This window comes from Narcine bancroftii, chromosome 2 (assembly GCF_036971445.1).
Source record: "Narcine bancroftii isolate sNarBan1 chromosome 2, sNarBan1.hap1, whole genome shotgun sequence".
In the NCBI taxonomy this organism is placed as follows: Eukaryota; Metazoa; Chordata; class Chondrichthyes; order Torpediniformes; family Narcinidae; genus Narcine; species Narcine bancroftii.
In genome coordinates, this window is record NC_091470.1 from 279,717,852 (window position 1) to 279,745,537 (window position 27,686).

General features: G+C 38.4%; 1 long non-coding RNA gene across 4 annotated transcripts in view; it reads left to right on the forward strand.

The window, feature by feature from the left end:
- LOC138755322 (uncharacterized) overlaps window positions 1-14,813 on the forward strand; it is an 82,058-nt gene extending 67,245 nt beyond the window's left edge. For 2 of the 4 annotated variants that reach the window (XR_011352189.1, XR_011352192.1), the window contains 3 exons: window positions 7,962-8,026; window positions 10,930-10,981; window positions 14,733-14,813. This is a non-coding gene — a long non-coding RNA (uncharacterized lncRNA). The remainder of the gene's footprint in view (window positions 1-7,961; window positions 8,027-10,929; window positions 10,982-14,732) is intronic. The other 2 variants (XR_011352190.1, XR_011352191.1) reach the window with 1 other exon arrangement.
- Window positions 14,814-27,686: the final 12,873 nt, after the last annotated feature.

Sequence of the window (27,686 nt, forward strand, 5' to 3'; positions counted from 1 at the left end):
CATTATTACTTTCATTTTGCGGTTAATTGTGCTTTATTGTGTTTTTACCCATGATTTTCTGTTACAAATTATTGGTGGACTTTCAAGCTGAAGCATCTTGTTTTAGCTTTATAAAATGTCCTCAGCAGATCAAATCTCCCCAATAGAAGCATCTGTTTGGCAACAACCTAAGTGGTTGAAAGGGATGGTGAAGGAAATATTTTGGACTTGTGGTGGCTCAGACCATGCAATTCAGAAGACAATAACATAGCCTGTGGTACAGTGATACAATTAGTGGAGTATTTGCCTCAGTATCAAAGACCCTGACTATGGTGCAGTCTCAGGTGCTGTCTGTTTGGAAAATGCATGTGTTCTTTGTGACCATATGCCCCCACGTGGTCCAATGTCACAAAGGTGCATGGCGGGGGTGGGGGTGGGGGAGGGGTAGGTTAATTGGCCACGATAAATTACCCCTACCGTGTAGGTGAATTGTAATATCTGGGGGAAGTTGAGGAGAATTAAGGGAGAATTTAAAAAAATGAGATTAATGTAAGGAACAGTGTAAGTGGAAAGCCAATGGTTGGGATGGACAGTGTATATTTTATGTATATTTACCACTAAAACAGCTGGAGGCAGGTAATTTGGTGTCAGTGTACTGGGTTGAAATTTCTGTTAGACAAATCTGCTTCTATCTCTCCATGATTCTGTGATAAAGGTAAAGGGAAAGGTTCCATTATTGTCATGTAATACTACATTTAGAATGTAATAGGCATGAATTTTTTTAAATGTTTGTCTACCGTGAGGCAGAGAGTCGCCACTTTGTTCAGCGCCCCTCATCGAAACCTACAGCATCTGGTGTTCCCAGGCCGTCTCCCCTCCAAGTTCTAATCCTGCTTTGCTATTTTGTTGCTTAACATTGAATTAATCGAAGAGGAAAAAAAATGTTGATTTTCTTAAGGTCCAAAAAATAAGTAGTAACTTATTTAAAAGAGTCATTAATTACTATGTGATTTTGTAAAGTATTTTTGAATTAATTAATTAATGTCACATAAACAACAAAGGCACGTGTGTTCCTAAACCCGTCACAAAGAAACGAACCTGATTTCTAGCAGCATTAAAGGCAGACCTGCAATGTTTTTTCATTTCTGTGAACTGAGCATTCTTGCTGTAAGAACTCTCGAGATCAATGTGCATTTTCTGGTAAATGTCTGAATCACATTAAAGGAGGTGGTTGTCAGGGAGGAATGTTAGAAAGGTGCAAGTATTGGAGTTATGTGGGAACTGTTTGAGGTCCTTTCACTTTCAGCCAGCTGATCAAACCCAATGCTTTTGGTACTGATTCTTTTCACCTTTTCATTGTGACTTGTGCTCAGGATTAGAATATGGTTCTTTGTAGGTGCATTGTTTAAGAAGGTATATTATTTTGTGTTTTGATGCTATGCCACAATGGTGTTGATTTTACATGCCTATTAAGCTGCTACAGATTTCTAAATCTATTAGCCAGCTGTGGTTGTTTCTTTTTTTAATGTATATTTACTACTAAAACAGCTGTGGGCACGTAATTTGGTGTCAATATACTGGGTGAAAATTTCTGTTGGACCAATCTACTTCTATGTAAGAAGGGGGAACAGCACCAGCAGCCAGCATGCTTTCCCTGTGACTGCATGGGTTTCCTTGCATATCCCAAGGACATGTGGATTGGGAGATTAATTGGACATTGTGATTTGCTCAGTGTGTAAATAACTGGTAAAACTGGGCAGAAGTTGATGACAATGCGATAAGAATAAAACGTGATTAGTTGGAACTAATATATGGTTAACGTGGACTTGGTTGGCCAAAGAGGCTGTTTCTGTGCTGAATGACTCTTTGAATCTGGGTGGCCTGGTTGATGTGCTCTTGGCATCACTTCAAGTCTTTGCTTCACCAGAAGAGCTAAAAATGGTTAAAAAAAATAGACTGGAGGCACACAGGAGACTGTAAATGCTGATATCAGGGGCAATTTGCAGGAAGAATTCAGTGGGTTACGCAGCATCAATGGGAAAGAAAGAATTGTCAAGGTTTCAGGCCTAAACCCTTCATCAAGACCTGTTGAAATTAGGTTTCCTCAAGGTTTTGATGAAGGGTTTCAGCCCAAAATGTTGACAATTCTTTTTCTCCCACTGATGCTAATCAACCTGCTGAACGCCTCCAGTAGATTGTTTGTTGTGAAATGTAGTGTTGACTGGATACCAGGTGAGCTGATTACAGCACCTACTTTATATCAGCACAGAAGTAATTTCAATAATGGTACCACATCTAAAAAAGTAATGCTGATTTCCTCTATCCTCTTATCAATATGTACTTATTTTTAAAATCTTATAAACACATTTATAAAGAAGTTAAAATTTCTCCATTGGCCAATTAACTGTGGCCAATAAAAAGAAGGGAAAGCCAAGTGGAGCGGGCAGTGTGCAGCACCCAACTGGAAGAGTGAGGATTTAGAAGCTTTGGCGCGAGGAGCTTTAGCAGACTGACGATGTACATCAGGTAAGGTCAGATCTTTGCGCAGTAACAGAGTAGGTAGTGGAGATGGCAACTAGGGGAGTGGAATGTTCCGATTGTAGGATGTGGCACGTCTGGGAGAGCACAATTGCCCCTCAAGATTACATTTGTAAGTGGTGCATCCAGCTGCAGCTCCTTACAGACTATGTTAGAGAAATGGAGTTCGAGCTGGATGAACTCCAGATTATTTAGGAGGTAGAGGGGGTGTTAGACAGAAGCTATAGAGAAACAGTCACACCAAAAGGGCAAGAGACAGCTAACTGGGTGACTTTTAGGAGAGGGAAAGGGTATAGGCAGTCAGTGCAGAAGACCCCTATGGCCATTCCCCTCAACAATAAGTATACTGTTTTGGATACAATTGGGGGATGATCTACCAGGGATGTTGTAATGGTCAGGTCTCTGACACAGAGTCTGGCCCTTCACTTAAGGGGGGGGGGAAGAGAAAAGGTGAGCTATAGTGATTGAGGATTTGATAGATGAATAGAGGTTCTGTGAACAAGACTGAGACCACAAGATGGCATGTTGCTTCCCAGTGGCCAGAGTGAAGGATGTCCCAGATCGAGTCCACAGCATTCTGAAATGGGAGGGAGAGCATACCTCAAAGGTAATAATCTGGATTGATGCTTGTGCCATGTGCCAGTGAGGGTAGGAATAGGAATTTGTGGGAGATAAATGCATGGCTAAGGAGTTGGTGCAGTGGGCAGGGGTTCAAATTTGTGGATTATTGGCAAAATATGACCTATACAAAAAAGAACAGGCTGCACCAGAACTGGAGAGGGACCAATATTCTGGCGAGTAGGTTTGCTGGGGCTGTTGAGGAGGATTTAAACTAGTTTAGAAAACAGAATGTGAGGGCAGAGAATAGGGCAGAAGGTGGAAAGGATAATACAATGTGGGTTTGTGAGAAAGGACATGCAGGGGAGGAAGCATAAATGTATTCAGTTAGAGGCTTTAAAGAATGGGAGTAAAAGAAGGTGGGGGGGCAGTAGCATTTTGGTGAGAGTGACCACAACTCCCTAAGCTTTAGCATAGCTATGGACAAGGATAAAAGCAGAGAAAATGGCAAAGTGTTTAATTGGGGAAGGGAAATTACAATGAGATGAGGCAGGAACTAACGAGAGTAAATAGGGAATAGATTTTCATGGGAGAAAGCTGAGAATAAATGTGGAGGATGTTTAGGGACAACTTGCACAGGGTTCTGGATAGGTTTGTCCCACTGAGACTGGGAAAAAATGGTAAGAAAAGGGAACTGTAGTTAACAAAAGAGGTGAGGCCAGCTGGTTACAAGGAAGAATGAAGCATACATTAGATCTAGAAAGCAAAAAAATAGGAAGGAACTGGTAGCCAGGAAGGAACTTAACAAAGGTCTTCGGAGAGCTAGAAGGGGATATGAGAAGGCCTTGGCAAGTAAGACTGAGGAAAACCCTAAGGTGTTCCATGCGTATGTGAAGAACAGTAGGATGATGAGAGTGAAGGTAGGTCCACTTAAGGATAAAGAAGCCAACATATGCCTGGAGACAGAGGAGCTTGGGGAGATTCAGTATTCACCAGAGGAAAGGAAATTGCTCAAGGTGAGGTCAGAACAGAACAAGCTCATGTTGAGGTTAAAAAGGAGGGAATACTGGATCTTCTTTGAAACATTAGGATTGATAAGTTCCCAGGACCGGATGAGATGCACCCTGGTTGCTACGGGAAGGGAGGAAAAAGCCCACTGAGGATCAGGCAATGATCTTTGTGCCCTCCTTGGCCATAGGTGAGATGCCGGAGAATTAGAGAATGGCAAATGTGTTCCTTTTGTTTCAAAAAGATAATTAGGAGAATCCTGGGAATTATAGACCAGCAAGTCTTACATCAGTGGTGGGGAAACTATTAGAGAGGATTCTTAAGGATAGGATTTATGAGCTTTTAGAGAAGTATGGTCTTATCAGTGATGGTCAGCATGGTTTTATGAGGGTAAGGCCGTATCTCACAAGCCTGATTGAAATTTTTGATGAGGTCACAAAAAGATAGATATGGTCTATATGGATTTTAGTTAAGCATTTGACAAGGTCCCCCGTAGGAGTCTCGTTCAGATCATCATGAGGCATGAGATCCGTGGAACCTCAGCTGTGTGGATTCAGAATTGGCTTGCACATAGAAAGCAGAATGTAGTAGTGAATGGAAAGTATTTTGCCTGGAGGTTAGTGACCAGTGTTGTTCTGCTGGGATCTGTTCTGGGACCCTTGATCTTTGCAATTTTTATAAATGGCCTGGATGAAATAGAGGAATGAGTCAGTAAGTTTGTAGATGATATGAATGTTGGAGGTATTGTGGATAATGTTGAAGGTTGAGGTAGGTTACAATAGGATATGGAGAGGATCAAGAATTTGGGCAGAAAAGTGGCAGATGGAGTGCAATCCAGATAAATGTGAGGTGATGCTTTTGGAAGGTCAAACTTGAAGACAGAGTACAAGGTTAATGGTAGGATATTTAACAGTATGAAAGAACAGTGGGAACTTGGGGTCTAAATCCTTGGATCTCTCAATGTTGCCACACATGTTGATGGGATAGTTAAGAAGCCCTATGGTATGCTGGGCTTCATTAGTTGGAGGATTGAGTTCAGCAGTCATGAGGTCATGTTGCAGCTCCATAGATCTCTGATAAGACCACACTTAGTACATTGTGTTCAGTTCTGGTCACCTCATTACAGGAAGGATGTGGAAGCTATGGAAATGGTATAGGAGATATTTACCTGGATTGGAATATTTGATTTATGAGGCAAAGTTAACAGAGCTTTGGCTTTTCTCTTTGGTCCAAAGAAAGATGAGAGATGACTTAATGGAAGTCTACCTGATTATGAGAGGCATAGATAAGGTGGACAGCCAGCACACTTTTCCCCAAGGTAGGAGTAGCAAACACCAGAAAACATGTCTGCAAAGTGATTTGTGGAGACATCATTTCACACAGAGAGTTGTGGGTGCCTGAAAAGCACTGCCAGGGGTGATGGTGGAGGCTGCAACATAGGGGCATTTAAAAGACTCTTAGACAGCACATGGATGAGGTAGTGAGGGTTTAGTTATTTTTTGTAGCTATATATAGTTAAAGGCCTGTACTGTGCTGTAATGTTCTAATAGTGACAGATGGATTTCATCCAGATAATAATGAGATAATGCACTTCAGGAATTCAAATTCTGGTAGGACATATTTTCAGATTTTCAGATCAGATTCAGATTTCACATCTATTGTCAGAGTACATGCATGACTTCAGAGTACATGCATTACCACTAATTGGTAGTGCAAAAATAAACTGTACCAGTGTATATTTATAAACAAATTAAAGAACTGTAAAACAGATAATGAATATAAACCAACTGACTGTGCAATACCAAGAGAACAAAGAAAATCAATAAAGTGCAGAAGAAAGAATCCTTAAATGAGTCTCTGATTGACTTTGTTGTTGAGGATTCTGATGGTAGAGGGGTAGCAGCTGTTTCTGAGTGGTGCGAAGAAATGGCAGAGAAGTTAGAGTATTGTCTGCCATTCTAGAGAGAGAGAGAGAGAGAGAGATATGTAACACTCCATGAATCTATGTTATGGATATAATTCATCTCAATCTGGTTCCTAAAAATTCCCATTATCTCCTATAGACACATTCATGTACTCACTCATAGGGAACATAATAGAATTATAAAGTTCCCTCAGGTGGCATACTTGGCATCAGCAATCGGGTCTGGGCTTTGAATCTCTTGCTATCTGTAAGGATTTTGTACGTTCTCCTTGTGTCAACATGGGTTTTCCCTGGGTGCTCCAGTTTCCTCCCACCATTCAAAACATACTGGGGGGTATCGGTTCATTTGGTGTAAATTGGGCAGCATGGACCCGTGGGGCAAAATGGCTGTTGCCGTGCTACATGTCTAAATTTTTTTAAATTAAAATTTCTAACAGTGTGCCCTTCCCCTCCACCATTATAAATCAGCAAAGTGAGGCCAGTCGAACATGATGTGACTAATTGATGTCATGATTCTAAAATTGGAATGACTAATCGGTCTCTCTACAGCCTTGTTCTTCTCTATCTCTTAAAGTACATTCCACCCAATAGCTCTGCCAGGAGCTTAATTCCTCTAGCTTTAGTGCTTTTATTTCCCTTCTCTTCCTTTACTCTGCTATTGTACTATTGACTCCTGTTCCATCCACAGTCAAAGTCATAAGTTTTGAACTTTCAGCCTTTATGTTCCCTCCACCCTTCAGGACAGTAGAAGTGACTCATTCCAGTGGCTCAGAAGAGATGGGAACACTGTGTAGGGTGTTTTAAGTGCACTGTCAATTAATTATATGTATATAAAAATTGAGTGTGTGTGTGTGTTAATTGAAAAGAAACATTACTGCAAAGCTTCAACAAATAACCATATACATTAATTTTACCTTACCAGAGCTAAGTACCATATTCTTACAATCCTTTACAAGTAAATTGCCATTGGTGTTCCTTTTTTTTCTAAATGTTAAACAACTGTAATATAAGGTAAGAAAATAAGTTGATGGAATGCATGGTGTTCAGAATTAAGTAAAACATGCAAGCCTGCAGACACTGTGGTTGAAATTGACACAACGCTGGAGAAACACAGCTGGTGTACTTTATATAGCAAAGATAAAGATATATAAGGAATGTTTTGTGCTTGAGACCTTCATCAAGGTAAGTAGAAATGATGGGAGGGGGAGGAATTGGGGGAGGAGCGTAGTCCTTAAGGCAGGAGGAAATAGGTGGAGAAGAGAGGGAGAGCACAGCAGCGATCAGGGGGAGGAGTGATGGCCTGGGGAATAGAGAGGGAAGTGGGGATATCTGAGTGAAAGAAGACAGGGGGAAGGGAAAGGAGGGGGAAAAGGGGAGTAGGTTAGCAGAAACTGGAGAAGTTGATGTTAATACCAGATGTTCAGATTTAACTCGACCTAAAGGCACCTAGCTTTATAATTAGTTTCACAAACTTCAAATATGCCTTGAACAATCATTCATTTAGAATATTCCTTCATACATCTCCCACTTATCCAGTACAATGATAACTCTGCTGTCTAACTCTTTATCAGGTCACTTGGAAAGTTTTCATTCTATCCCCTTTCATTCTTTCCTCCCTTAATCTCAAGGTTGGGATCATATTAGTACTACTTCCTGATTTATCTTTTATTCTCTACTCATTCCAGCCTTGGCAGTGAACCACAAACCTTGGCCTAGAATTCTCAACTTTGAAAAAGAAATTCTGAATCTCAAATAACAAGGACACTCAGGAAAGGGGAATGTTGGCAGGAAAATAATAGGTAAATAAAATGAAAAATTATAATGAATAGATATTAAAGAGAAATAAAGACATTTTTCTTGCAGTGTTAACGCAAACTGGAAGGAAAATATCTTAATGAGTCTCCTATTATTATATTATTGCTTTCCAAAGAGTCATTTTACTTATTATTTTCAGATTGATTGTCAGAGTACATACAGGACATCACATACAACCCTGAGAATCTTTTTACTGCAGACAAGGTAGAATTATCACTAATTGATAGTGCAAAATAAAACTGTACCGTGTATACATATAAACAAATAAAGAACTGTAACAGATAACAGATGTAAACAAACTGACTGCAATAGAGAGAGAACAAAATGAAATCCAATAAAGTGCACAAGTAAGATCCTTAAATGAGTCTGAGTTTGTTATTGAGGAATCTGATGGAGGAGGGGTAGCAGCTGTTCCTGAACCTGGTGGTGTGAGTCTTGTGGCACCTACACCTCTTTCTTGACGGCAGCAGTGAGAACAGAGCGTGAGCTGGGTGGTGTGAATCCTTGATGATTGCAGCTGCTCTCTGACATCAACTGTAGATGTTCTCAATAGTGGGGAGGGTTTTGTCTATGATGACCTGGGCTGCGTCCACTACATTTTGGAGGGCTTTACGCTCAGGGGTATTGGTGTCCTCATAACAGACTGTGATGCTGCCGGTCAGCACTTTGCACCATACATCTGTAGAAATTTTCCAGGGTTTCTGGCCTCATACAAAACCTCCACAAAGTCCTGAGGAAGTAGAGGCATTTAATTGCTTTCTTCACGATGCCATTAGTGTGTTGGGTCCAAGATAGATTCTCTGAGATGGTGACTCCCAACAACTTGTATTTGCTCACCTCTCCACCTCTGATCCCCCAATGATCACTGGACTGTATACCTCTAGGTTTCCTTTCCTGAAGTCAGCAATCAGCTCCTTAGTTTTGGTGGCATTGAGTGCAAGGTTGTTGTTGGTGAACCATTCAGCCAAGTTTTCAATCTCCCTCCTGTAGGCTGACTCATCCCCTTTCTTTATACAACCCACTACTGTGGTATCGTTAGCAAATTTGTAGATGGTGTTATTGTCTCATTGAGCAATGCAGTCTTGGGTGTAAAATTATTAAAGCAGGGGGGCTAAGAGCACAACCCTATGGTGCTCTTGTACTGATGGGGATTGTGGAGGAGATATTCTTACCAATCCTCACTGATTGTCACCTGGAGATGAGGAAATCCATGATCCAATTAACAGCGGGGTGTTAACTCCCAGCTCTTGGAGTTTGCTGATCAGTCTTGAGGGGATGATGGTGTTAAATGCCAAATTGTAGTCGATAAAGAACATCCTGTCGAATGCATCTTTGCTGTCAATGTGTTCCAAGACTTTATGTTAGCCAGTGAAATGGCATCTGCCATAGACCTGTTTCTACATTAGGCAAACTGGAACACTGCTCAGACAGGAGTTGATATGTTTCAACACCAGCCTTTGAAATACTTCATCACTGTTGATGTAAGTGCTACTGGTCATTAAGGCAGGTTCTTGGGAACTGGTATGATTGATGCCTCTTTGAAAAAGGTGGGTACCATCTGATTTTGAAAGTAAAGATCCATCGTATGATGCCACACCAAGGAAACGTTACAAAATTAGATACTCTGTTGTTCAGGTGAAAGATTAAAATAAGACCCTTTCCCAATGTAGTTTCTTCTGGGTACAAATTCAAAGTAAATTCTCATTTTGTCCAGTTGGCAATCTTACTCAGAATTATCAGATAATGGGCAGTGAAGTGAAATCAATAAAGCTGCGGATACTGAAAGTCTGAACTAAAAACAGGAAGTGCTGAAAACACTCAACAGGTCAGGGAACATCTGCACCAAGAGCATATTTTCAGCTCTGGGAACTTTGTTCAGACCTTTCTTCAGAACGCATGTCCCAGATGTGAAATATCAACTGTGCTTGTTTCTACAGATATTACCTGATCTGCTGATTGTTTCCAACATTATCTGGTGTTATTATATTGTAGATGTTCTTAATGCAAGACAGAATATACCTTTTGTGCAGAATATGTCTGGTGGTCTTGTGGGCTTCATGCTGTAAAGAATTTCACTGTGGTGGAGAGAAACATTTACAAATCCACAACATTATTTGAGGAGATATTCAAATGTGGAGTTGTTTTGGTTAGCCTTTGCTCCCCAGCCAGCACAAGCTCAAATGGATCAATTTCTTATTCGTCTTAATGCTGACAGGAAATTTCTCAGACTGAAAAGAAGTCAAAGCCAGCCAGAAGCAGCAAATGAAGCTATGGGAAAGCCTGTGCAGAGTGTGGAAAATAAATTATGTGGAAATGACAAGAAGCTGGAGGTGACAGCAGGCAATATCTATGGAGGGAAATGGTTAGTCAACGTTTTGGGTTAGGACCATTTGTTGAGACTAAAGTGGGAAGGAAGGTAGTAAGGATAAAAAGGGAGGGGAAAGATGGAGAGACTGGTAGCAAAGGAGACTATGTGGTCAGGGCGGAGTGGGGTGAAAGAAAAGTGAGAATGGGAACAAGTAAAGAACACATGGAAAGTATGGAACTGGATCGGTGTGGAGAATGGGGAATCTAAAATTAGAAAACCCAACTTTCATTTATCAATTGATAAATTATTATACCAATTAGAAATGAGCTGGGAAGGAAGTAAAGAGTGAACTAATTAAATGGAGATCTTTGAGATGAACTACCAACTATCTGATAGCAAATCACACCTGAATAGCAAATCACACTGGACCAGTTATGTTCTTGCATCCCTCAAACTGAAAAATTTCAACTTTTATTTTAGTTTCAAAATGGTTCTTTAGGCATTAATTGCTGCTGAATTATCACTTGAACTGAAGAAATAAATGCTGAACCCAAAAATAATGCCTGAGATTAACACGAGTTTGGGTGTTTTCTATGGGATGGAGGTGACAGCATCTACAGGCATTATTTTTGGCATTAATCAATAAGGTGTATCAATAAGAACCAAACCGAGCTATAAGGTAGCCAGTACAGACCAACATGGAATAAGGGGAAGAATGTAATAAATTTACACACAGCTATCAGTAAGAACTTTAAGTTGCATTCAACTTGAACCCAGGTCAAACTGATTTCCCTTTCAGATTCTATAGAACATGAGAAGATTTTAATAGCCAAACCACTCAAGAAAATCAGGTAATCATTTAAACATTAAAATTAGGTTGCTTTGTTTCATTTTCTTTTTTTTAAATTTTATTTTTCATTTGCATCAATGCAATACATATAAATCTTCATCATATAACAATATAATGTATTGAAAATTATACAAAATGATTCCCTCTCCAAAAGAAAAAGAGAATAAAGAAAAAACACCTGAATTTATTTAACATTCACTATTCATATATTCCTAACATATTATTCTATCCTGTACATATTAATTGGGAGGAGTGGGTGTTATGGACGATCTGGATAGACTCTTACTGATGAAATCCATATATGGTTTCCAAATCATATAAAAATTCTCAGGTTGATTCCTTAAATTCTAAGTAATTTTTTCCAATGGTTATAGAGTTTTGAATTTCCATATGCCATCTATCCAACCTTATAAAAGTATCTAACTTCCATGTTACTGCCATACATTTCCATGCCACTGCTATTGCTACACTCAAAAATTTTCGTTGATAATTGTGTAACTTCAGTTTAGTATCATATAAATCACCAAGCAAAAATCTGGGATCTTTTGGTATCTGTATCTTCATAATTTTTCCCAATAATATATTCAAATGTTCCTAAAATTTTCCCACTTTTTCATAAAACCAAACTTCATGTAACAAGGTTCCTGTTTCTTTGTTACATCTGAAACATTTGTCAGTAACAATTTGAATTAAGTCCATGTAATTTATATGAAGTGTAGCATAATTGGTGTAAAATTTGATATATAACATTAATTGTATTAGTTACACTCTTCTGGCACAATCTTGACCAGGCCTCATCATAAATTTGATTATTTAAATATTTTTCCCATTTTTAAAAACTTGTATAGATCCTTTTTCAGCATTGTGTCTTGTAATTGTATGTACATATTAGTAATACATTTCTCAGTAAATGTATAAATTGTTAAATACTTAAATGGGCTCTGTTCCGGAAATCTAAAATTTGCACATTTTATCTTTAAACAAATGCACTTTCTTCATTCACAGTAAACCACCACTCCCATCCATGCAAAATATCCTTTCTCTGCTGGCAACCATCAAACTGTGCCAACCACTACCTATTTCCTCATCATCTACTCTCTAATCACCATGCTCTGGCCATCATGGAACTACTCATACCACCACCTGCTATAGCCCTTGCCACCATCTGCTTGCCTCTGTCCAACATAGGAAGCCTCGATGATCTGGACATTTTTGCTTTCGGTACTGACTCTTGCTTGCAAATGAGCTTTCATTGTGATACCCCTCTGCTCCTGCCATCACTCCTGCAGTTTTTTTTTAGCTGGTCTCATAAACAGTAAACTAGGCCAGCAGCAAGTACACTAAATCCATATTTTAAGAGGCCCGACTGTTAAATTCTGTAAGGTGCCCATTGGAACTGTTGCCACGTTACTCTAGTGACCTAAGTTCAATCTGTACTTCCTGCGCTGTTTATTGGAGTTTACACAATCTGCCTTTAATCATGTGGGTTTCCTCTGGGAGCTCCAGTTTCTTCCCATACCCCAAAGATGCAGGTTGGTTGGTTAATTGACCTCTGTTAATTATGTGTGGTGTGGTGGAGAGAGGGAGAATGGATGAGACGATGCGGAATGCAAAGTGGGATGAGTGAAAATTGTTGTTCAATGGTCAACACAGACTCAACAGGATGAGGGGCCTGTGCCCATGCTGTATCACTTCATTACATCAGGCATCTTCCACAGATCTCACCTTCACCCTGTAGATGTTCTCGATGGTGGGGAGGGATTTACCTGTAATGTCCTGGGCTGTGACCACTACCTTTTGCAGGGCTTTTCATTTGGGGCATTGGCATCTGCACACCAAACCATGATGCAACCAGTGTGCACACTTTCCACCATACATCTGTAGAAATTTGCTAGGATTTCCGATGTCATACCAAACCTCTGCAAACTCCTGAGGAAGTTGAGGTGATGATGTGCTTTCTTCACGATGCTATTAGTGTGTTGGATCCAGCAAAGATCCTCCAAGATAGTGACTCCTAAGAACTTTAAAATTACTCACCCTCTGCAGCTCTGATCCCTCAATGATCACTGGATCATACACCTCTGGTTTTCCTTCCTGAAGTCAACAATCATCTCTTTGGTTTTGATGACATTGAGTGCAAGGTTGTTGTTGGTGCACCATTCACCCAAGTTTTCAATCTCCCTCCTCATCACCTCTTTTTATACAACCTGCTACTGTGGTATCGTCAGCAAATTTGTAGATTGTGTTATTGTCGTACTGAGCCACACTGTTGTAGGTGTAAAGTGAGTGGAACAGGAGGATAAGAACACAGCCCTGCGATGCTCTGGTACTGATAGAGACTGTGAAGGGGATTGTTCTTACCAATCCTCACTATCTGTGGTCTGGTGGTGAGAAGATCCAGGATCCAATGATACAGTGGGGTGTTGAGTTTGCTGATCAATTTTGAGGGGATGGTGGTGTTAAGTGCCAAACTGTAGTCAATAAAGAGCAAACTGATGTATACATCTTTGATGTCCAGGTATTAGGGCGACCAGAGATGGAATATAAATCCATCCCTATAAGAGTCTCCTCCATAACTTTCATCATAAAAAGTCTAATTTCCCGCACTCTTTTAAATCAGTTGCTATTAATTTACTTTGAGAAAATAAGGATATTCTGCATTTACTTTCTACTGAGAAACTAGTGACATTAACACTGAAGGGGTATCTAAGTACCCAATAGCACATACTTTATGTTTTTTTTTTGTTATTTACTGTTGAAAAAGCTAAAGACATAGCAGGTTTTGTTCTGGCAGATATAAAATGACAAAATGATAAACAATAGTAAATAAATATTATACCACTTTATCCTAATCTCTGTTAAAAGTCTATTTATCATTAAAGTATCACAGATAATAAGCTTTACACTTTCCCTTCATGACCTTCCCACCTGTAAAATGACGTGATCAGCCAAGAAGCAAATTTATCTTCAGTTATCATTGCATCTCATATTTTACAGCCTTCTCTGTGTAAATCGTATTTGAAGTGTTTGCTATCAAAGCTAATTTACTGATATTTGAATTTACCTCAGTTCATCGAAATCCATTATAAAGAAGTAATTATATGTAAAATAATGGTTTACTTTTTATGGGATTATAATTGTTATTTCAGATTTCAAAATATTCATAAATAAATGAGCTAACACTGATTTTCATTACTGAAAACTGTTTGGGGGTTGGGCTGGGGTGAACATAGATATAATAGGTTTCAAGAAATGTTTGAAGGAAGAGTGGGAAGAAGGACAAGAAAGTCCATTTTTGGAATGAGCTTCTGAGGTCATGGAATTAAGGCAAGTATTGGGATCCTGGCACAGAGGAGGAGATGTAGGAGTATAAGTAAGGCTATATGGGTATGAAATACTTATGCTTATGACAATAAACTATCTCTACTTAATACTCATGTTAACAATGATTTGGCATTGAGCATGATTGCCATTGTAAAGGATCAGAAATACAGTATGAGGCTCTGCTGAGTATAGTAGTGATACCATGGTTAATCAAGATAATTATCCTGAGATGGTAGCCTAAAGGCATGTTTATGCCAATTGAAATTGAAAATGTCAGATTTGGTTTGCCAGACTTTGGACTTGGGAAGCTTTATCTTATCTCTACTGACATTAAAAAGGTAAACTATAAGAATAGCATAATTTCATAGTTGGAAAAATCCATTCATTTATTTATTTGTTTGTTGGTTTGTTTGTTTATTTATTTACAGTATGGTGGACGCCAATCAAATGAAAATATGGTGGATGCCAATCCAATGAAAATATGCCAAATAAAGCAGGAAGGAATGAAAGATATGACCCATGGGGATTTATAGCATTCATACCTCCAAAGGAGGATTAAAAAGGAGTGGTTTAGCTGTGTTAACTACAGCAGAGAATTAAAAGAGAATGATCAAAAATCAGTTAGTCTTTGACCAGGGAAATTTTGAATATTGTTCTCTAAACCTTGATTGTTGGATCAAAAGACAGAATCACTAAACACAAAATAAAATCTATCACAGAAGGTGTGTTGATAGCCAGAAAACCTAAGGTTTGCAATTGATAACATTCCTCAGTGTAAAAAAAATGGTTTCAACAAACCAACCACTCCAACTCACCCTAATTAATTTAGAGGTTTATATTTGTAAATTTGAAATTTAATTAATCAATGAATGATGTATGATAAATACAGGTAGGCATTTTTCTTTTTTTTCCTACTTTTTTGGGGAGGGAGGGTAGGGGGGAGAAAATATAAAATTATGTATTCCTTTTGCATCATTTTATTACTCTGTATGATTATGGATAAGCAGGTTGTATTTGTCATTGATGCAAATGATAAATAAAATTTTAAAAAACCCAACAGGAAATAATTTGACAGAATATTTTCCACTGTTCATCCCTCAACAGGTATCTCCTACCCCATTCTGTATGACTCCTCTTTCTCAACCAAATCCCCAGTTTTTTTTCTTTTGTCTCTCTCTTTCTTTCTACCTTTGTCCAGCACCTGCCAATTACCTCCCTCTGCCACTGCAATTGTCCATCATCCTTTACCTCTCCCTGGTTCCCAGATCTCCTATTGGTCCCCATTCCACCTTTCCCTCTCCTCATTTTACTGGCTATCTTCTCGCTGCACTGTCAGTCTTGATGGTGGGAAACATTAACCATTCTTTTCTCCTACTAAAACTGCTTGACCTATTGAATTCTTCCAGCAGTTTGTCCTTTGCTCGAGAATCCAGTATCTCCAATCTCCTGTGTATCAACAAAATGTTCCATTGACCAAAATTAATATATAGAGAGGAATATTTTGAAGTTGTAAAATCAAGTTCCTGTGTGCAAAAGAATGCTATGTGCAATGGAGTATTATTTTGGTCCAGCTCATGATCACAATCTTCTCGTAAATAATTTGCTGCCAATTGCACTGGCCCCCATCTAGAGGACCAGTGTTAATTTGAAACCTCGGACTTTTGTTTCCTAATGAACTAAATAGGAGGAGAGACCTTGTGAATTGTACAGTTGTACCTTGGTTGTGTAGTATCAGATAACTTTTTAAAATTATTTTTTTATTTTTCACACTATGAACCATATCAACCAAAATATGTACAAACGTTTCTCATTAAATTTACACAGTTGTCTTTTCTCCCTTTTTTTTCTCCCTTTCCCTCTCTCCCCTCTACCCACCCCCCTCCAAAACCCATAAATATTCAACATAAACAATACAATAAAACCATAAAACAATATCTTCAGACAAAGGAAAATAAACAAGAAAAATGCTTATTACACACTGAATCTAGTCATTTTGTCTTATCATTTTAGGGGATGGAGGTTGTAGGCAAGCTCTCTGATATGTTCCATGTGTGGTTCCCAAATTTGTTCAAACATTGTGACTTTAGTTTTTAAATTATATGTTATTTTTTCCAATGGAATACATCTTTTCATTTCCATGTACCATTGCTGTATGCTCAGGCTCTCTTCCATTTTCTAAGTTGACGTTATACATTTTTCTGCTATTGCTAAGGCTATCGTAATGAATTTTTTTTGCACTTTATCCAATTTGAGGCCTAATTCTTTACTTCTTATGTTACTTAAAAGAAATATCTCTGGTTTTTTTGCTATGTTATTTTTTGTAATTTTATTTAGTATCTGATTTAATTCTGCCCAAAACGTATTCATTTCCGTACATGACCAAGTTGCATGTAAAGTTGTTCCCATTTCTTTCTTACTGCGAAAACATCTGATAATGTTGAATTCCATTTTTAAAAATTTTTGTGGAGTAATATATACCCTGTGTAACCAATTATACTGTATCATGCGTAACCTTGTGTTTATTACATTCTTCATAGTTCCAGAACATAACTTTTCCCATATTTCATTTTTTTTATCTTTATGTTTAGATCCTTTTCCCACTTCTGCTTAGGTTTATAGTTTATTTCATTTTCCTTATCTTGCAGCTTAATGTACATGTTGGTTATAAATCTTTTAATTATCATTGTGTCTGTAATCACATATTCAAAGCTGTTTCCTTCAGGTAATCTCAATCTGTTTCCCAATTTATCCTTTAAATAAGCTTTCAGTTGATAATATGCAAATATTGTGCCATGAGTTATTCCATATTTGTACTTCAACTGTTCAAATGTTAATAAATTATTTCCCAGAAAAACAATTTTCTATTCTTAGTATCAGATAATTTGAAAATTGAAATGTTAGTGAGATAGATAGTATTTTTCTTCGATTATGGTATGAAAATTTACTATCAGGAAGGGAATAATTCTCAATTGCTACTGTAAATTATCTATGTTCTGGCATTTTGAAATGGTGCTTGAATATGTTAAAACTTTTTGCAAGAACTAATCAGGAAATGTTTTATTGTATAATTGTCAAACTTAAATGTGACTACATTGTGCAATATCTATAGGGAGTGACAAATCTAAATATACAGATTGTGTCTGATTCACATTAACTGTCTCTTTAACATTGCACTCTGAAGAAACAAGCAAAAATATATCAATAAGGGGTATTTTTTTTTAATGGATTTAAATAAAGGCAACATTAGACTAGTGGAATACTGATCCACTCAAACATGTTCTGATCTACAAGTCAGTGGAATATCTGGTTTATTCTACTTGTCTTCATAGAACCAAAGAACACCACAATACAGAAATAGACCCTTAAGCCCATCTTTTTCATGTCATACTATTTTTCTTCCTGGTCTCTGTCCTGCACCCAGACCATAACCCTCCATACTCCTCCCATAGATCGAATTCACATGTGCACATGCAGATATTATACACAGACTCACACTTCCATTGTCTCTGCCACAATTTTCCACATAAAGGTTAGCAGTGCCCATCTTTAAGGTGCCATTTATTGGTTGAAATAGTCTAAAATTATTCCTATTTTTCTGCTTTTATAGATTTCTCCAAGACTTTCTTTTAACATGATAGACTCCACAAAAATCGCCATTGTTAAATCTACTATATTTAGTTAGCCCTTGAAGTAATATGGAAGAAATTAATGCCTCTCACAATCTCAGGATTTCCCACTGTGATTTAAACTCAATAAAGAGTTTGTGATGTGTAATCAGATGAAATGTAAGATCACAATTTTATGGTTTGAATGATTAAGGCTTGAAAGAATGAGAATAAATTGTGAAGTGAAGCCTTTATCTGATCACAAACTAATCTGAATCGGTGAGGGTGCTCATGGGCCACCAGGACTTCCTACAAGTTAGGATACAGAGAATGGTCTTAAATGAGCTCTCGCCTGTGAAGGGTGGAATGGGATTCTGTCCAGAGGAATGCTGTGACGAATGAACTAAATGTAACAAAAGGATGGATGAAGGTATCAGGGATGGATAGGTTGATGCCAATATCAAGTCTATATTGTGCAGGCATCATTCACTTTATTGATTGTTCAAAATATGTTCTGATGTATGTTTTGGCTTAAAAAAGGATATTATAACAGTTAAAGGACAAAAAAAATCAGAACGATTTAAGCAAAAAACATTTGAATTGTCAGCTATTATGTAAATTAAATGTTATCAACAAAAAAAAATCATGTTTGCTCTTCCTTCTCAAAAAGAATAAGATGATATTCTCCAAAGCATTTCATCTGTGTCCAGAGTAACAGAGTCAGAAGGCATAACCTGCACTGGGTGGGAATATTAACTCAAAATATATGTATGGAGACATTGGCATTGATGTTAATCAAGAATCAGGCCCAAAATGTCAACTGTTTATTGCTTCTCAAGGAAGATGCATGACCCGCTGAATTCCATCGGCACCTTTATGCATTGACACACTATCTGCATTCTTCTTGTTTAAACTGCAACTGTTTACATTAAATTACTGCATGGAAAATTATAATAAATATAAACAATAGAGAATAAATATTCACAGATACAGTTGTTCAAGAAAAGAAGTGGCATTTCAATAGTGCAGACAGGTTTTTCTGTGGTGTCAAAGTAGTTTATAATTAGTGTAACAAGGTAAGATTCAATAGATTGACAGCCATTGGATTAAATCGTTCTTGAACCTAGAGATGTTGAAGTTCAGGCTCTGGCACCTTCTTCCTAAATGTAGCAGCATGAAGAGGAGTTCAATCTGGATAAGTGTGAGGTGATGCATTTTGGAAGGACAAATCAGAAGGCTGAGTACAGGGTTAATGGTCGGTTACTTAAGAGTGTGGATGAACAGAGGGACCTTGGGATCCAAATCCATACATCCCTCAAGGCTGCTGCACAGGATAGTTAAGAAGGCCTATGTGATGCTGGGCTTCATTAATAGGGGGATTGAGTTCAAGAGTAAAGAGGTCATGTTGCAACTCTACAAATCTCTGTTGAAACCACACAGATTATTGTGTTCGGTTTTGGTCACCACATTATAGGAAGGATGTGGAAGCTATGGAGAGGATGCAGAGGAGGTTTACCAGGATGTTACCTGGATTGAAAAATAAATTTTATCAGGCAAGGTTAGCAGAGCTGGGACTTTTCTCTTTGGAACGTAGGAGGATGAGAGGGAACTTAATAGAGGTTTACAAGATTATGAGAGGCATAGATAGAGAGGACAGCCAGTGCCTGTTTCCCAGGTTAGGAAAAACAAACACCAGAAGACATGAGTACAAAGTGAAGGGAGAAAAGTTTAGGGGAGACATCAGGGGTAAGTTTTTTTTTTACACAGAGAGTTGTGGATGCCTGGAATGCTTTGCCAGGGATGGGAGTGGTGTCTAAAACATTAGTGGCATTTAAATGTTTCTTAGACAGGCGCATGGATGGAAGAAAAATAGAGGGTTAAAGGGTAGGGAGGGTTTAGTATTTTTTAAGGAATATATGGGTCGGCACAACGTCAAGGCCTGAACGGCTGTGCTATTCTATTTTCTATGAGAGTGATGGGGGTCCTTAATGATGTTAATTGCCTTTTTTATTTTTTTTTCACACTATGAACCATACTGACCAAAATACACACAAAGATTTCCCTCTTGAATATACACAGTGTCATTTTCTCCCCTTTTTCCCCCTCCCTTCCCACCTCCCTCCAAACCCATTAAACGTTCAACATATACAATACATTAAACCCATTAAACAATGTCATCACACAATGAAAATAAACAAGAAATTTGTGTCTTCTTCTTTTACACACTGGATCAGTTCATTTCGTCTTCTTCTCCTTCTCTCATTTTAGGCGGTGGAGGTCCGCGGTAGGACTTCTCTGTTTTATTCCATGTACCGTTCCCAAATTTGTTCGAATACTGTGATGTTATTTCTTAAATTATATGTTATTTTTTCCAATGGAATACATTTATTCATTTCTATGTACCATTGCTGTATTCTCAGGCTATCTTCTAATTTCCAGGTTGACATAATACATTTTTTTGCGACAGCTAAGGCTATCATAATAAATCTTTTTTGAGCTCCATCCAAATCGAGTCCAAGTTCTTTACTTCTTATATTATTTAGAAAAAAGATCTCTGGATTTTTTGTTATGTTGGTTTTTGTGATTTTATTTAATACCTGGTTTAGATCTTCCCAAAACGTTTCCACTTTCTCACATGCCCAAATTGAATGAACTGTTGTTCCCGTTTCCTTCTTACAGCGAAAACATCTGTCTGATACTGTTGGGTCCCATTTATTTAACTTTTTGGGCCTGGTGTATAGCCTGTTAGTTGCCTTCTTGAGGAAGAGCCTCATATAGATGTCTTCAGTGGATGGGAGGTTGGAACCGATAATGGACATGGCTATGTTTTCTACTTTTGCATTCCTAAACACTTGAATAATGAAACCAGGCTGTGATGCAATTTATTCACTGGGATCTCAGAATTTCTTTCAGGCTCAGGCCAATTTAAAAGCATAGCCTGAATGCCAATTCTTGGAATCAATTTTCTTGCTGTACATAGATGAACTGAGGAGCTGACTGGCTTTTGGGCTGAGAGGCCTTTTCTTAAGAAAGCAAAAGCAAGAATGGAGATGTTAGGTGCCATGAGATTATTAATTGAGCAGTTGAGGTGCACGTTGGGATGCCATAGAGTTGCCTTTGAAAGGAGTTTGATCTATTAGTGGGAAGAAATGAGGAAATTGAGATGCGGGGTGGGGGGGGTGGATTGAGGGAGATGTTCACAGGGAACTTGGTAGAGCATGGAAAAAGATCAGGAGGATGTTAGGTGAGAGGCTCAGGAGGCCAGGAAGAAGGCATGAGTTGTGGGGAATGTGAAGAGATAATCAGATGCAAGGAAATGTGGGGGTTTCATAGGTTAACCTCACAGGGGAGAAACTGAGCGGATCAAGTAGCATCAGTAGGAGAAAAAGAATGGTCAGCATCTCAAGCCAAAGCCTGAAAATTTAGTGGAGAACCTGATGTGAAGAGGACCGGGTTGGAGGGGTGGGTTAGGAGTCCCACTTAGAATGGGTCAACCAGGTAGAGGTGAAATGTGGCAGGCAGAGGCAGTAGATGGGCAAGTGCCAAACAAAGGGAGAGAGGGAAGATAAACAAAGGGGTCAGGCGGAGAAAGATGGATCATAAGAGTAGGTTGGGTCATTAGAAGACAAAGGCTGCCAGTGCTGGAATCTGGTGGGAAGAGAAGGTGAGAATGGTGGGTTAAAAAGAGACTAGATGGCATTGATTTTTACAGGTTGATCTGGAGGCCCAGCGCAAGAGTGCAGAGAATATTTCTGCTTCTCCTGTCAACAAGTAGTGTTGGAAAAGCATTTGCCAGCTCAATGCAATTGCCACCTTCCCTTTTAGCTGCCAGGATTTCCTACACCCTGAGAAACCAGCAACCCATTGTCAAAGCTGGAACAGAAATAGTCACAAAGCTTTTCAATTGAATAACCATCAAACAAATTGTTCACCTGTCCACAGTCCAAGCCCTTTTTAAACCAGATGCAGGCAGGTCAAGGTAAGTGGGCCTCAGGCCCAATAGTTTTGCATCTTCATATCTCTCTGATCTAAAAATTTATTACTTCATGGAAATCAGAAAATAGCAGTGATAGTTTGTTCTGATTCATTGAATCAGATTGAATAAGTTTCTTTCATAAAATAATATTTCGATACAGTATTATGAGTAATTGGAAACAGAATAAGGTAGATACACCATCCTCAGGAGGTAGAGGTGAGTCAGATTTATGCTCCTTAATGCTCTCTGCCAAGGGATTTTGTTCGTCATTCCTAGATCTAATATTGAGTAATTATCATGAGATTAATTGCTATAATTGATCAACAACTCAATTTCATTGCATTATGCAATTATCGGAACAGTAGGAAGCGAACCAGATGGACCATAATCTTTATTTATCCAGCAGTTTCTATGTTTCTGTAACGAATAAGGCTCCAACACAGTTTATTTTAAAGAAGGAGCATTCAGCTGGACATAAATTGCACCATGTACATAAGATTTGTTCATGATGATTATTATTTAAAATTATTTAATTAAATAAATGTCTCCATGGCATTTTGGTTGTTTAAGGGAATTGTACAAGCTGGAAAATTTCAATACTAACCACAAATCGAATCGTTGAATTGTAGCAGCAGAGAAGTTTGTCAGAGCGCAATCCTTTCACTCCCATTCCCCATTCTCTCTCTGTAGCTCCGAAAATTATTCTCACAAGTTGTTTTTCCTTCTTCCTGTCTAAGATTAACCCAACATAACAAACAGAAATAGTTAACACTTCAAGAGCCTTGGAGGAGTTCACTGTTTGGAAACTGGATCATTGGACAGGTAAAATCACATGGAAATGCTGCAGGAACTCAGCTGGTTCATAGGAGGTAGATATACAGGTACTTCCTGACTTGTGACCTACTCATGTCCATCCACACATAAATAACTGATTTTTAAAAAATTATATGAAAAAATGTAAAATTTACGGAGTTTATGTTTATGACCATGCACATCATCATGTCAACCTTCGACAGGAGGTCTATTGAGAGTGCCCCGGCTGGCTGTATGGTTGCTGCAGAGAAATGGATCAGAATTCAATCCACAGGACCATAAGAATGGCAGAGGATCACGGGAGTCTCCCTCCCTCCGCCCCCCCCCCCCTCATCAATGTGATCTACTGGCTTCATTGTCTCAAAATCATTGAGGACCCTTCCCATTCCCCACACAGCATCTTTCAGCTGCTCCTGTTGGGAAAGAGATACAGGAGTATCAGAGCCAGCACCACCAGGCTGAGGAACAGCTTCTTTCCATGGGCAGTGAGAATTCTGAACGACCAAATAAACTGCTCACACTAACCATTCGTGACTCTCATATTTATGAAACAATATTTTGTTATTTATTTGTATCTATGAATACTTGTCCTGCATGTGTATAGTTTGTCTGTATGTTTGTTATATCTGGTTGTATGTCTTCATGTTTTGGACTGAGGACTGGAGAATGCTGTTTCGTTGTGTTGTATTAGTGCAATCAGATGACAATAAACTTGACTTGAAACACTTTCTCAATTTTTCTCACTGAAATGTTGCACTTCACCTTCAAAAAAAATTTGCTGAAGTTTTAAATCTAATCCTCAGAGTAAAACGTAACAGTTCAATGTATGGCGATTCCATTCCAGAACCAGTGTCTCCTGAATGTCAGTGTTCAAGCTTGAGTATGCAGATGACACTTGAATTTGTGTATTCACAGAGGCTGAGGTCCAAGCTATCCTTGACTCATTGACTGAAGCATATGAAAGAATGGGACTTATATTCAACATTCACAAAGAACATGCATCACACTGGCCTCCAACAATAGAGATTTATTGTGAGAGCTCCCTCAAAAGTGTGGGCCATTTCTCATATCTCTTGGCAAAGGCAAACCTCCTTTGATGAACTTCACCACCACCTTTCAATAAACCAGCCCAGCTTTTGGATGATTGGAGAACATTGTATTTGAAGACCAAGAGCTCAGACCTAACACAAAGCTCATGGTCTAATGGGCAGCAATGATCCTCGTCTTCCCATTTGCTCCTGAGATCTTGGACTACCTACACCACCTGATCCCACTAGAACTGGTTCTGCAAAACCTATCAGATGACTGATTTTTGTCAACATGTGTGTGATCTTTCAATGACACACTTCTCAGGAAACAATCTTACTCTGTGATGCAAGGGAACAGTTTCTTTTCCAGAATCCGTTGATTTTTGTAGAGGTACATCACAGTTACAGACCCTTCCGGCCCACAAGCCCACGCTACCCATTTACACCCATATGACTAATTAACTTACCAACTCGTAAGTCTTTGGAAGGTGTGAGGAAACCAGAGCACCAGGGAAACCCAACAGGGAGACGTACAAACTCCTTTCAAACATGTAGTTGTAAACACAATCCTCCAAATTCAAAGATTCTTCTCTACTTTTATCAAACTCTTAAATGGTTCTCGCACTGGCAGAAGATCCTGCCTTTGCATTGATTTTAACTGTACTTTTCTCCATATCCTGTATTACTTGATTTATCACAACACAACTCTCTACATTGTTGGTTATCAATTTGTTTTTTGTTATTATTGCTCTACTAATTTGACTTGTCTGGATTAAGCTTTTTAATATATCTCAGTACACATGTCAAGAAACAATTCAATTCAATATTCATTGATTAGGGTGCTTAAGAGGTTGTTCAGCAATAAAGACCCTGAAGTACAAAAAAATTACATATACATGATGACATACTGCCCAAGAGGTGATTGGAGCAGAATCCAACCTTGATGTTATGAGAGCTAGGCAAACATATTGGGCTAAGTCAAGCAAAATGTTGCCATCTCTTTGACTTTGCTGCTGCCCTCATCCTTCCATCCTTCCCACATTACCTGAAATCTCACATTTTGTGGCCTTGAGGAATTGAATTGGTTTGTTTCTTACCATGTGCTCTGAGAAAGAGAGAACAACTTATTTTTAGGTCTCTCTGCTCTGCCAATCCCATTAGATAGTGTGTCAAATATCTCAGGACCAATTTTAAACATCTGTGATGGTCAAACATTTAAAAACTGTTCCAAAAGCATGAACAATTACAAGAAAATAATTTTGAAAAAATAAAATTATTCATGTTTAAAATACACTTGCGATGTAAATCAAATATAAACATTAAATAATATAAAAGGGATAAATCCATGCACTTACTTGCACTAGTCATTTCAAACTAAGTGTCAACCTCATTTATTTTTATTTGCTTTCTTCAGTACCTATGGAGGGACAGATTAACAGTGCATGCAGTCACATAGTTCTAAAAAAGGCCCTTCTGCATACCATGTCCATGGACACGTGTCCATTGCTCACATTTGGTCTGCAACCATGTGTCTGGTAGGTCAACTCAATATTGTGTGTTCTATCTTGGACTCAGTGCAGGGTCCAACATCATCAATCATCTGATTTCTGTACCACAGTTAGCAGACTCGGAGGTTATGGGCCAGCTTGTCCAAGAATAACATCTCGCCAGAAAGGTATGTGAAATACCATGAAGAAGGGCTCAGGCCTGAAATGTCGGTTATATATCTTTCCCTCCAATGGAGGCGGGAGATCCATCGAGCTCCTCCAGCACCTCTATGTTTTTACTACAATGGCATCATCTGTAGACTTTTGTGTTTAACTCGTAAAAGGACTACTGAGGCCTTATCACTGTGCTGGAGATTAAAAGTTGATCATCTCAAGAAAGAGATAGGGTTTCATCAATAGGCCGAAACAAAACTCATTATTTGTTATTTCTTGTTCAATAGTTTAATTGGATATTTTGTGTTACCAATTTGCTAATTTAAAATGAAAAAAAAGGCTCACAATCAAATTTGTTTAAATAGCTAATTTTCTCTTCCACCTTCATGATTTTATAAATTTTCCCTCTAAGTTGAAAAGCAAATCTTAATTTGGCATTTAAAATTGTTTTTTTTTACTGTGTTTTAATATATTAATAATGCATGAACTGAAATAGTTGATATTATTCAATTACTTACAAGGGCTCCAGTTTGGAAGATGAATGAAAAAATAATTTAATACCTGTCATTTTTAATTCTGATAATTCGATTCACCCCAAATACCCCTCTAAGAACTAGTTGACGTATCTACTAAAAGAGAAAAAAAATTGAATTTCGACAAAGGACCTTCCTAAATTACCCTGAAATGATATCTGCATGACCATCAGCCCTAACAATCTGACAAAGGAGGTTGGGCTGGAAATGTTATCACAGATGCTGCCAGACCTTCATTAAATTTTTGGTGATTGCGTCAGATTTCCAACATCGGCAGTTTTTGAATGCTTCTTAATTATTTTCCATCTCTTTATTCTTCTGGCATGCTCTTGCCCAGCTTCTAGCTCAGATGGTGCCCTTGTGCTACAATTCTTTTCAGAAGCTTGATATGATTCAGTTCTACTTCTCTTTTGGGTTCTCTCCATTTATCCAAAGTTTGTTTTTAAAGTTGCACTCAGAGGATTTGTTGTTTTTGGCTTTAGTGTTAATTGGAGTATGATGTGGAATTATGCAGTGAATAATTAAAGCCATGTGTTTGTCTGCTTCCAGGTTACTAACTATTTCTGGTGAATTGTTGATTATTAAATGCAATATCAGCATTAAACCTAGTCTTTGTTACCTTGTCATGCACTGCAATTCACAAGAGCCAATAATTCAGAATTATAGTTATCTTTATTGAAATTAAATTGAGCTTGCATCAACACCATCTCAACTTCTGACTTTAACGTAAAAGAAATATGTTTACTTTTTTTGTTTTCAGTTGTACTTACATTGTCTCATTTTGCAATTACTGTTGTGTCTTTGGCAGAGACCATAATCTCCATGAAATTTTACCTCTTAACTAGATCGGCTGCTAACAAACAGAGTGACCTTGGTACTTGTTACATTGTAGATAACAAGCCTGGAAAATCGTCACTGAGTATGCACGTGTGTGACCTTGTGATGCTTACAGCTTGCAATTTGCTGCTGTGCAAAGTTCTGATATCACTATTAAATTACAAACAAAAAGTACAGTAGAACATCAGTAGAAAACCCATTGAAAATTTCCAGTTGATGAGAGAGTTTTATTTTAACTTCTCCAATTCAAAATTTCATCTTAGCTTATTCTAAATATGTTGTGTGTCTGAGTGGTTTCATTGCAGAGTGTTTTATTCATTTTAAAATCTCCTGACTACAATGCAGCTACTTTGTCCAACATAAAACACAATTGGCTTGGTGGTTCCGAGATTGTATCAGACGGTGTAATGTTTGATGAAATGAAGAACATTAGCTCCAAAGACGGAGTGCTTCCATTGGTGGTGACGGTCTCTCTGTCCTTGAAACCCCTCCTCTCTTCTTGACACTCAATGGGGTGGGTCCTTTGGTGGTGTTGTAGTGAGCTCTTTGTGAAGCATTGAATTTGTGAGGAAATTATTTCTATTCACTTTAATCTCATTGAGGTACCGGATACATCTTGGACACGGGGATTTGCCAGTATTACTGGTTCCCCTGTGTAGACAGCCACTGATTGCCTACAAGAGCTCCTGTGGAGAACCCAAATATTTTCGTCAATATTACAGATTCCTCCATCTCAATATTCAGGTAGTGGTTCTTCATCATCATTAGCGAATGTCATGTTTCTGGAAGCACAAATATCAACTTGACCCTTGAGGAGACAGTAAGACATCACATTTTCTGAGGAAAAATGCCCTTGATCAAGGAATCTTCAGGGGCTAGATTTTCCCTCTACTGGCTCCTGACAGCAATTTGCATACATAATAAATCAC